We start from the raw sequence: 11,509 nt of genomic DNA, 5'->3' as shown, positions 1-11,509 counted from the left end.
TTCTGCAGCTAAGCTACCTTGGCTGTTAACTCCTTCTATGCCACTTCCAACAATACAACATATCAATCTAAAGTATATTGAAAACCTTTCTGCACTTTGCATTTATAAACTCCTATTTTCCACATTTATAATGAAAACTTGCTCTGCAATTTGTCACTCTCTGCCCCAGTGTAGACCAGGGAGGCTGTGAATACGGTGTAGCAAAGATTGTAACCATTGTATCCCAGGAGTCAGTGAGGTCTTGGTGTATGTCTAAGTACAATTTGGGGTCTTTGTGTATGTCAGTGTGCAATGGTAGATGCAATTTAAGATGGATAAATCTGATGCATTTTGACAGATAAGCAAGGAATGGCAGTAGCTCCATAGGAAGATAGTTAAGGTTGTAAATAAACAGAGAATCCTGATACACAAATAGGTAATGCCCCAAAAGTGGAAGTGCAGGTAAATAAAGGCATAAAAAAGGCAACTTTTGTAATGTTCTTGTTGTCGTGTTGGGTATTCCGATACACAAATGAACCAACACAGTTGTAGATGGTACAACTCTGTTTTATTATTCTGTACAATAACAACTGTTAACTTCTGGCTGTGGTTCGTACTTCACCAGTTAACCTGTGGACCCAGCCCTAGCACTATCTTAGTGAGGCACTCAGCAGATGTGTATGTCTGAGTGACACGCTGTGAGCTCTGTGTTCTGAGCTATCTCCTGGTAGAATGAGCGGGAACTGTGGTGTTCCATGTTTTATAGTGCGTGTGCTCTCACTGGTGATTGGCTGTGATGTGGCGTGTGTGTTGATTGGTCCGTCGATCTGTCCATCAGTGTGTGTGTGATTGCATCATGATATGTTAATATGGATATCATGACATCCGCCCTTTTCACAAGAATATGTGCCGATATGGTAATAAATATTGGTGTGTACTGAGTGCGGCTGAGTATGTGTGTGCAATATTTACAACATGTACATGAGGCTAAACTATATACATAGGAAGGTGTCAGGTGCAACAGAGCAACGAGGTTGTACCACAAACAAAACAAGTGCAATCATCAAATATCGAAAGAGAACTCCTGGAACGACAAAAAGAGAAATACATTAACATTGTTACATACCAATTCAGTGAGTCCAATGCGCAAACAGGCTCATAAGTCCAGTCTAGTAGGTGGGCGACGAATTTGGGTTGACCGCCTCCAGGGTGGGTCAGGATCCACCGGCTGAGGAATGGGCCTGGCCACGGGCGATAGAGGAATAGGCAGAGTGGCAGGAAGCTCCACGAAGTCGACATCAGGGACAACAGGAGGGCGTGGCACCGGTGCATGATCATGTAGCGAGCGCGGAACCAGACGAAGGGCCCACCGATTACGCCGGCGAATGAAGCCATCATTCATGCGACCCAGGAACGAGCGGGGAGCCACGCGGCGGAGAACCTCGGCAGTTGCCGACCAGCCACCCTCTGGCAGGTGTATGCGGACGTTGTCTCCAGGCGCCAGGGCAGGAAGATCAGTTGCCGGAGTGTCATCTGCCACCTTCTACTGAGCACGCTGCTGTCGCATCCTTTACAGTACTGGAGCATGGTCGGGTTTAGGAACATGAATAGACGGCACAGTGGTCCTGAGGGTGCGACCCATCAACAGCTGGGCTGGTGAGAGGCCTGTGGACAGTGAGGCCGAGTGATAGGCCAGCAGGGCTAAGCAGAAGTCAGATCCGGCATCAGCAGCCTTGCAGAGGAGCCGCTTCACGATATGGACGCCCTTTTCCGCCTTGCCATTCGACTGGGGATGCAAAGGGCTGGACGTCAAGTGTGTGAAGCCGTATGAAGCGGCAAAAGAAGACCATTCTTGGCTCGCAAAACAGGGCCCATTGTCCGACATGACGGTAAGCGGAATGCCATGGCGAGCAAAGGTTTCTTTACCAGCGCTGATTACAGCTGATGATGTCAGGTCGTGCAGGCGTATGACCTCCGGATAATTGGAAAAATAGTCAATTATAATAACGTAGTCCCTGCCGAGCGCATGAAAAAGGTCCACACCCACCTTTGCCCAGGGGGACGTTACCAACTCATGGGGCTGAAGTGTCTCAGGGGGTTGCGCCGGCTGAAACCTTTGGCAGGTGGGGCAGTTGAGCACCATGTTGGCGATGTCGTCACTGATGCCCGGCCAGTACACAGCTTCTCGGGCCCTCCACCTGCACTTTTCAACCCCGAGATGGCCTTCATGTAATTGTTCGAGGACAAGCCGGTGCATGCTGTGTGGGATCACAATCCGGTCCAACTTTAGGAGGACACCATCAATGACGGCCAAGTCGTCCCGGACATTGTAGAATTGTGGGCACTGCCCCTTGAGCCATCCTTCCGTCATGTGGCACATCACACATTGTAGAAGGGGGTCAGCCGCAGTCTCACGGCGAATGTGGGCCAGACTTGCATCAGTAGCCGGCAGATTGGCCGATGTGAAGGCTACTTGTGCGTCGACCTGACAAACGATCCCCCCCCCCGATTCGGGCGGTGTGCTCACTGCTCTGGCAGGGCATCCGCGATGATGAGGTCCTTTCCCGGGGTGTAGACCAGTTGGAAGTCGTACCTCCGGAGCTTGAGCAGAATGCGCTGGAGGCGAGGGGTCATCTCATTGAGGTCCTTTTATATGATGCCGACCAGGGGGCGATGGTCGGTCTCCACGGTGAACTGCAGAAGACCATACACATAGTCATGGAATTTATCTATGCCGGTTAACAAACCCAGGCACTCCTTTTCAATCTGCGCATAGCGCTGTTCTGTGGGGGGTCATGGCTCGCGAGGCATAGGCGACCGGGGCCCATGATGCTGTGCCGTCCCGTTGCAGGAGTACCGCCCCAATGCCGGACTGGCTGGCATCAGTCGAGATCTTTGTGTCTCGAGTAGTGTCGAAGAACGCCAATACCGGGGCGGTGGTGAGCTTGATCTTGAGCTCCTCCCATTCCGTCTGGTGTGCGGGCAGCCACTGGAACTCCGTAGTCATCTTTACCAGGTGGCGAAGAGCCGTTGTGTGCAAGGCAAGGTTGGGAATAAACTTCCCCAGGAAGTTGACCATCCCGAGAAAGCGTAGCACTGCCTTCTTGTCTGCCGGCTGCGGCATGGCTGCAATAGCTGCCACTTTGTCGGCATCCGGACGCACACCGACCGGGAGATGTGGTCCCCCAGAAACTTTAGCTCAGTTTGGCCAAAAGAACACTTGACTCGGTTGAGGCGCAGGCCGTGATCTCGTATCCGAGCAAAGACACGCTGGAGACGACTGATGTGCTCCTGTGGTGTGGTGGACCAGATGATGACGTCGTCAACATAGACGCGCATCCCTTCGATGCCCTCCATCATCTGTTCCATGATTCGATGAAACACCTCGGATGCCGAGATGATGCCAAACGGCATCCTATTGTAGCAGTATCTGCCAAAGGGAGTGTTGAAAGTGCACAGCTTCCTGCTGGACTGATCCAGCTGAATCTGCCAAAAGCCCTTTGAGGCATCAAGCTTGGTAAAAATTGTAGCCCAGTCCATTTCGCTCGTGATTTCTTCCCGCTTGGGTATGGGGTAGTGTTCCCTCATGATGTTATTGTTCAGGTCTTTCGGGTCGATGCAGATCCGGAGCTCGCCAGAGGGCTTTTTTACGCACACCATGGAGCTGACCCATGGCATTGGCTCCATGACCCGGGAAAGCACTCCTTGGACCTGCAGATCCTGCAGCTGCTGCTTGAGGCGGTCCTTGAGTGGTGCTGGGACTCTACGAGGTGCATGAATGACCGGAGTGGCGTCCGGTTTGAGCCGTATTCTGTAAGTGTAGGGCAGTGTGCCCATGCCCTCGAAAACCTCCTGGTTGTGGGTGAGGAGCGAGTGGAGCTGTGCCCTAAAGTCTGCATCTGGGAAATCGGACGTGCCTTCTGGAGACAGAGTGTGTATCTGCTGAATGAGGTGGAGGATCTTGCACGCCTGTGCACCTAGCAGAGAGTCCTTCGAGGATCCAACTATCTCAAAAGACAGTGTGGCTGTGTATGAATTGTGTGCAACCTCGAGCTGGCAGGATCCCATGGCCGGGATAACATTACCATTGTAATCGACCAACTGACAGTGGGATGGCCGAATTGGTGGTTTGACTTTCAAGGTGTGGAAAGCTGACCATGCAATGAGATTGGCAGAGGCACCAGTGTCTAAGCGGAATGTGATTGGTGATCGGTTGACCGTTAGGGTGGCACACCATTCATCGCCCGGATTAACGCTGTGCACTGGCATCGGCTGGTGGGTCCTACTTAGGGACATCCGATTTCTGTCTGTCACCGCAACGCGGAAGGGTTCCCGGTCATTGTCATCACCGGTCTGTACGTCGTCAGGGTCTGACTCGGTGTATGGAGGCTGAATGGTCCGCACGTCCCTGCGAGGCTGGCGGAATTGCGAAACGTTGGCAGGTTGAGCTGCTCGACAGCAGGCAGCGTAGTAGCCCATCCTGCCACAGCGGAGGCATTGTCGAGTTTTGGCTGGACATTGCCGCTTTAATTGTGCGGATCCACAGTTGCCACACGTCGTGACGTCATGGCGTTCGTTGTGCCACCGCGCATGCGCGGTGCGGTCCTGCATAGAGCGCGCCTGCGCATCACGCCCCTCTGCGCGCCGTCCCCTCTTTTGGCGCGTACAAGCGCGGGAGGCATCGGAAAGCGCGCAACTGGCCACCCTCGTCCGGGCCGCGGGCCGGGAGGAACTCGATCGACTGGACCCGCTCGGCCTCGTAGGACCCCTGCCGTGCCGATTCGGCCGCCTGGAATTGGGAGTACCGGCTGGTCGCATTTTCGTGGAGGACGCAGGTTTCGATGGCGGTGGCTAGGGTGAGGCGCTTTATTCTGAGGAGCTGCTGGCGTAGGGTGTCCGAGGTGACCCCAAAAACGATCTGATCCTGAATCATGGAATTGGAGCTGGCCTCATAGCCGCAGAACTGCGCGAGGATACGGAGGTGTGTCAAAAAAGATTGAAAAGGCTCATCCTTACCCTGCAGGCGCTGCTGGAAGAGGTGCCTCTCGAAGCTCTCATTCACTTCTACGCTGAAGTGTTGCTCAAATTTTAGAAGGACCGTCTTGTACTTCGTCTTGTCCTCGCCTTCCGCGAATGCCAGGGAGCTGTAGATGTGGATGGCGTGTTGCCCCGCTGTGGAGAGGAGGAGGGCGATCTTCCTGGTGTCGGATGTAGTCTCCCTGTCAGTGGCTTCTAAGAAGAACTGGAAGCGCTGTTTAAACAGCTTCCAGTTGACGCTGAGATTTCCAGCAATTTGGAGCGGCTGCGGCGGGCTGATGGTGTCCATGGCGCAGGATGGCGGATCTCTGAAGAGGTGCAGGTAGGTCTCACAGTCGCTGGCGAGTTTCCAATCCTGGTATCATGTCGTGTTGGGTGTTCAGATACACAAACGAACCAACACGGTTGTAGATGGTACAACTCTGTTTTATTATTCTGTACAATAATAACTGTTAACCTCTGGCTGTGGTTCGTACTTCACCAGTTAACCTGTGGACCCAGCCCTAGCACTATCTTAGAGAGGCACTCAGCACATGGTGTAGGTCTGAGTGGCGCGCTGTGAGCTCTGTGCTTTGAGCTATCTCCTGGTAGAATGAGCGGGAACTGTGGTGTTCCCTGTTTTATAGTGCGTGTGCTCTCACTGGTGATTGGCTGTGATGTTGTGTGTGTGTTGATTGGTCCGTCTCCTGTCCAGCAGTGCGTGTGTGTGATTGCACCATGATATGTTCATATAGATGTCATGACACTTGTTTTATAAATAGGCAAAGAGAACAAGAACAAAGAAGTAATTATAAATTTCACCAAACATTAGTTAAACGGCAGGTACAGTAATGTGTGTTGTTTTGTCCATCCCATTATAAAAGGCACATGAAAGGATAAGAGAAAGTTTGGTATATTCCCCAGGAGGATGTCAGGGATAGGGATTTGGAAGCCTGAAATACAAAAAGTTTCGATAAAGTGAAACAAAGAGCTCATTTTCTCAGGTTAGGAAGTCGATAGTGAAGGTTGGTCACTAAGAAAACCAGAAGGAAAAACTATTTGCACAGAAAGTTGTGGAAGAGTGGAATGCTTTGCTGTGGAGGATGGATGAATCATAGGACAAGACTTGCGATCATTTTTGAAGCAGAGAATCCCTAGACAAGACTACGGCATTTTATGCCCACAAAATGGGTGCAGTGACATCCAATTTCTATCCCTTGAGCTTGACTTACTGTTTCCACGGCTACGACAAATCAGCCAGTGACAAATTAGAAAGGGACATTGTCATTTCCTTTATGCACCTGTCAGACAAGGTCCCGTGTATCTCTAATAACCCTCATGAGGCCTACGGGGATGACCCGATTGATCTCTCCGTGGGGCTCGTGGGATATGAGCTTCCCCGCTGATGGGCGGAGGGACATCAGCCGGGGTTCTTAGAAACAACCCTTAAAAGCTGGCCTGGATTGGGACCGGCATGATTGGCGGCCCCGGTTGGGGCCGATGTGCTGTACTCTGCATTGCCGCCTATTTTTTTTGATTGAAAATAAACATCCATTTTTGATTCACCTTCTCGGGCCTCCGGAACATTTATAGTATCCAGTACGAACTCCTCATTGTGAGGAGCAGACAAACTGTGTTAAGCACATTGCCATAGTTGACAATGCTTTTGAATCCCAGGTGGACTGTGTGAAAATATTCCACTTCATCACAGCACTGACTACACTTCAAAAGCACTTCAGGCATTGTATAAATGAAAAGTCTTTCCTGCTTCCTTTGCATTTGTTGGCTCCTCATGAACTCCTAATCCCCATTTCAATTATGATAGTGCTCAGAACTCTCAAAGGAAAGTCCACACTCATCTGTTTGTAATATGGTGCAATCATAGTCAGCAACCCCCGAGAATAATGAAAAAAGAAACTGGCGAGGAAAAAGCAACATAACTGCTTAAAAGAGACAGTAGATACAAAATTGGCTGAACAATAGGAAGCAGAAAGTAATGATCAATGGATATTTTTCGGGCTGGAGGAAGGCTTGTGGTGGAGTTCCTGGGGTTGGTTTTGGGACCCTTGCTTTTCCCGATACATATCTTGGTGTGAAAGGGAAAAATTTTAAGTTTGCGGATAAAATGAAACTTGGAAGCATGGAAGCATTGTAAACTGTGAGGAGGACAGATCAGAACTTCAAGAGGACATAGACAAGTCAGTGAAGTGGGCAGATAGGTGGCAGATGAAGTTCAATGTGGAAAAGTGTGAGGTGATGTCTTTTGGTAGGAAGAACATGGAGCAACATTATAAAATAAGGGGTACAATTCTTAAGGGGGTGCAGGAGCAGAGGGACATGGATGTATATCTGCATAGATCATTGAAAGTAGTAGGACAGGAGGGGAGAGCAGTTAATACAGTATCTTGGGCTTTCTTAATAGGCACTTAGGGTACAAAAGCAAAGAGATCATGCTGAAGTTAAACAAGACACTAGGTGGACCTCAGCTGTAGTATTCTGTACCAAAAGGTGTAGGGTTTGTATCAGAACACATATCCTGGGACACCTGCTGTATTCAGTATTTGGGGATATGGTTTGGGCTGATATAAAATAAAGCATGGGACTATAATGTTTGCATATTGCAATGGAACCATGCATGCCAGTAGTGTGAACTCCATTTCCTCAAACATTGCCTATGAGATAATTGCACCCCTCCATCAGGCACATGGCCGGTACGCAACTATCCATCCTGTACTGCCCCACATAAAGCTCCACACTGCACAATCCTAGAAAAAGCTTCTGGATGTGAATGGGCTGAGGGAGATGGTGGAAAGGTGGGTAAGTGGGTTTGAGGAATATTGTGGAGTGGATCGGTGGAGGTCATGGGTATGGTGGGAAGGTGAGCAGATGGAGCTGATGAGGGTGTAAGTGGGTGGATTTGAGGGATAGGCCAAGAAGGCAGGTAGCTGAGAGTGAGGGATCTGGTGAAATGATAGTTCAATGGAGGTGAGGGATATTGAGATGATAGAGATGATAGCATCTTTTATTGTTTCCAACAGTTCCTGCCACCTTGCATGCACTGTGGAATCTTTTGGGATTCAACCAAGCGGACACTAACGTTGTCTGTAGCTCCGGAATGGGTTTCAGGTTTTGGCACTCCAGTTCTGGTGTCCCCAAATAAATCTCAACGTTTAGGAAACATTTTGAGTATTTTCAATCAGACACTTACTCAGTGTAATTAATCAGCCATGTCTGGTGTTTGCATCTTTGTAGAGGAAATTTGAAAACAAATTAGCATAGGTTAAATTAAGTTGGTTATTGGTGAATTTTCTCCTTCATTTTTCTAAACTTAAAGTTGATTTAGATTAATTCTCTATTTCGCATCTCGTGGCATGAAGCAATGAAATCCTCTATGAAATTGGCAGCACTTTCACCCCTGCCTACTATTCCTCTGTCTCCATAATCCTTACCGTCGTAATATCAAAATCTACAGATTACCTTTATGTCCCCGTGGGGAATTCACTTTGCAGAGAATTCCGAGAATAATTTTGAAAATGCTGCAATGATGTGACTTGTTTTTAAATGGGGCTTGAAGTTCAGGGCTGTTCCTGAATAGGGTCTTGATAAGACTCATTCTTTGCATGAGGTTTAGACAGTGAGCTTCCATCTCTCAATGTGGTCTTTCCCCCAGTTTTTGTGAGTTCTTTTAATGGCAGTTGTGAAGTGTTTTCATCAGACACTGCACAAAGGAACAAATGGGATCAGGAGGGATTTTTGTGCTGGTGAAGACCTTGCCACCTTGCCACAGATACTCTTCAGCAGGGCATTTTCTGGCAAGGACCCTGAACACTGTTTGAGATACATTTAGGGCTCAAGGAACTGGGGGTAATAGATCAAGCTGCATAGAGGATGGTTAATGGACAGAAAACAGGGGGTTGGGACAAACAGAACATTTTTGGATTGATAGGATTTAATTAGCGGGTTTTTAAAAAATTCATCTACGGGATGTGGGCTTCACTGGTTAGGCCAGCATTTATTACCCAGCCCTAGTTGCCCTTCAGAAGGTAGTGGTGAGCTGCCTTCTTGAACCGCTGCAGTCCTTGAGGTGTAGGTACACCCACAGTGCTGTTAGGGACAGGGTTCCAGGATGTTACCCCAGCGACAGAGAAGGAGCGGTGATATATTTCCAAGCCAGTGTGGTGAGTGACTTGGAGCGGAACTTGGTGGGGTTCCCAGGTATCTGCTTTTCTCGTCCTTCTAGATGGATATGGTCGTGCGTTTGGAAAGTGTGTCTAAGGAGCCTTGGTGTGTTACTGCAGTGCATCTTGTAGATGGTACACATGGCTGCCACTGTTCGTCAGTGTAGTGTTTGAATATTAGTGGAAGCAATCAAGTAGACTGCTTTGTCCTGGATGGTGTCAAGCTTCTTGAGTGCTGTTGGAGCTGCACTCATCCAGGCAAGTGAAGGGTATTCATTACACTCCTGACTTGTGCCTTGTCGATGGTGGTCAGGCTTTGGGGGGTCAGGAGGTGAACTCGCCGTAGGATTCCTCGCCTTTGACCTGCCCTGGTTTCTACAGTATCAATGTGGCTAGTACAGTTCAGTTTCTGATCAATGGTAACCCCAAGGATGTTGATTGTGGGGGATTCAGCGAAAATAATGTCATTGAATGTCAAGGGGGCGGTGGTTAGATCCTCTCTTGTAGGAGATGGTCATTGCCTGACATCTGAGTGGTGCGAATGTAACTTGCCACTTGGCAGCCCAAGCCTGGATATTGTCCAGGTCTTGCTGCATTTGGACAGAAACTGCTTCATGATCTGAGGAATCGCGAATGGTGCTGAATATTGTTCAGTCATCCGCAAACATCCCCACTTCTGACTTTACGATGGAAGGGAGGTCATTGATAATGCAGCTGAAGGTGGTTGGCTCTCGCGGTACCACAAGTGTCAAACTGGGAGGTTATCCACTTGTGTGGGAAAAATAAAAACAGCATAATTTTTACAATGATGGGATTTGTTTTCCTCTTCGTTCTTTCATGGGATTTAGGCGTTGCTGGTAAAGTCAACAATTGTTGCCCATCCCTAATTGCCCTTCAACGGAATGGCTTGTTAGGCCATTTCAGAGGGCAATTAAGAGTCAGCTGCATTTCCGTGGGTCTGGAGTCATGTGGAGGCCAGACCAGATGGATTCTTACAACGATCAAGGATAGCTGCCCTGGTCACAGCTCTTTTTAATTCCAGATTTATTAATTGAATTTAAATTCCGCTAACTGCTGTAGTGGGATTTGAACCCATGTCCCCAGAATGTTAGCCTGGTCCTCAGCATTACTAGTCCGGTGACACTACCGCTACACTAAAGATGCCCCCCTCCGAATGGGCTGTTTAGCACAGGGCTAAATCGCTGGCTTTGAAAGCAGACCAAGGCAGGCCAGCAGCACGGTTCGATTCCCGTAACAGCCGCCGGAATGTGGCGACTAGGGACTTTTCACAGTAACTTCATTTGAAGCCTACTTGTGACAATAAGCGATTTTCATTTCATTTCATTTCCTGATGTCCACTGTACATGATTGACAGGAAGTTAACATGCTGGCACAGAAAATAAATCGAGGGCAAATGGCAAAAGGTGGATCGATTCTTGGCAAGCAAGAGGGTGCTAGGTTATTGGGGTAGGTGGAATTCTGTACCTCAGAGAACTGTGAATGCTTAAGTCATTGAGTATTTTCAAAGATTCTTTGGAGTTATGCCAGTATTTATTGCCCATCTCTAATTGCCCTTCAGAATGGGATGGTGAGTTGAGTATTGTGATAATCCTTACCAGGACCACGGGGAATTACTTACCAATCTCCACATGGGGCTCGCGGAGTACGGGTTCCCATGGCAACGGGCAGGGGCCCACCCAGCTGGGACCCTTTAAATGTCGTCCTAGACCCGGACCGGGATTCCATTAGTCCCGGGCCTAGACACTTGTGATGTACCCCGCTGGTGCGACTTCACTTTTATGTTCAGAATAAACTTGTTTAAACCTTCCTCTTCATGACTCCTGGATTACTACATGTATAAATGGAGTATATTCAAGACAGAGGTTGAGAGGTCTTTGGATACAACGGGAACTGAGGGGAAAATGCTGGAAGGAGAAGTCGAGCTGGCAGATCAACCGTAATCGATGCAACAGGGCTCAAGGGTCAAATGGCCTACCCCAACTCCTATTTCGCATGGTCTTATGTTATGAGACTTCATTGTAATAACTTTGTGACATTTACAGAGGGCAGTATGGCTTAAATGTTTCATTCCTGTTTCGGCACTCTCCACACCCACACCTTTAGCCTTTGATCTGACTTTTCTGGACTGCTCAGTACAATGGGTGACAGCCCTCCAGTCCTTGGGTGACAAGCTATCTCTTTCTCCACGGGTGTCTGGTGTCAAATCTGTTTTGCAGCAGGACCTATGTTATTCCCTTTCAACTGAATCCACCATGATTTGAGCGTGGACCCCTATCCTCCATTTGTCTCTTAGCAACCCAAAAGAAAATACAGGT

This window comes from Scyliorhinus torazame, chromosome 18 (assembly GCF_047496885.1).
Source record: "Scyliorhinus torazame isolate Kashiwa2021f chromosome 18, sScyTor2.1, whole genome shotgun sequence".
Classification (NCBI taxonomy): Eukaryota; Metazoa; Chordata; class Chondrichthyes; order Carcharhiniformes; family Scyliorhinidae; genus Scyliorhinus; species Scyliorhinus torazame.
The sequence above is the reverse complement of the archived record's forward strand: the minus strand, read 5'-3'. Positions refer to the sequence as shown.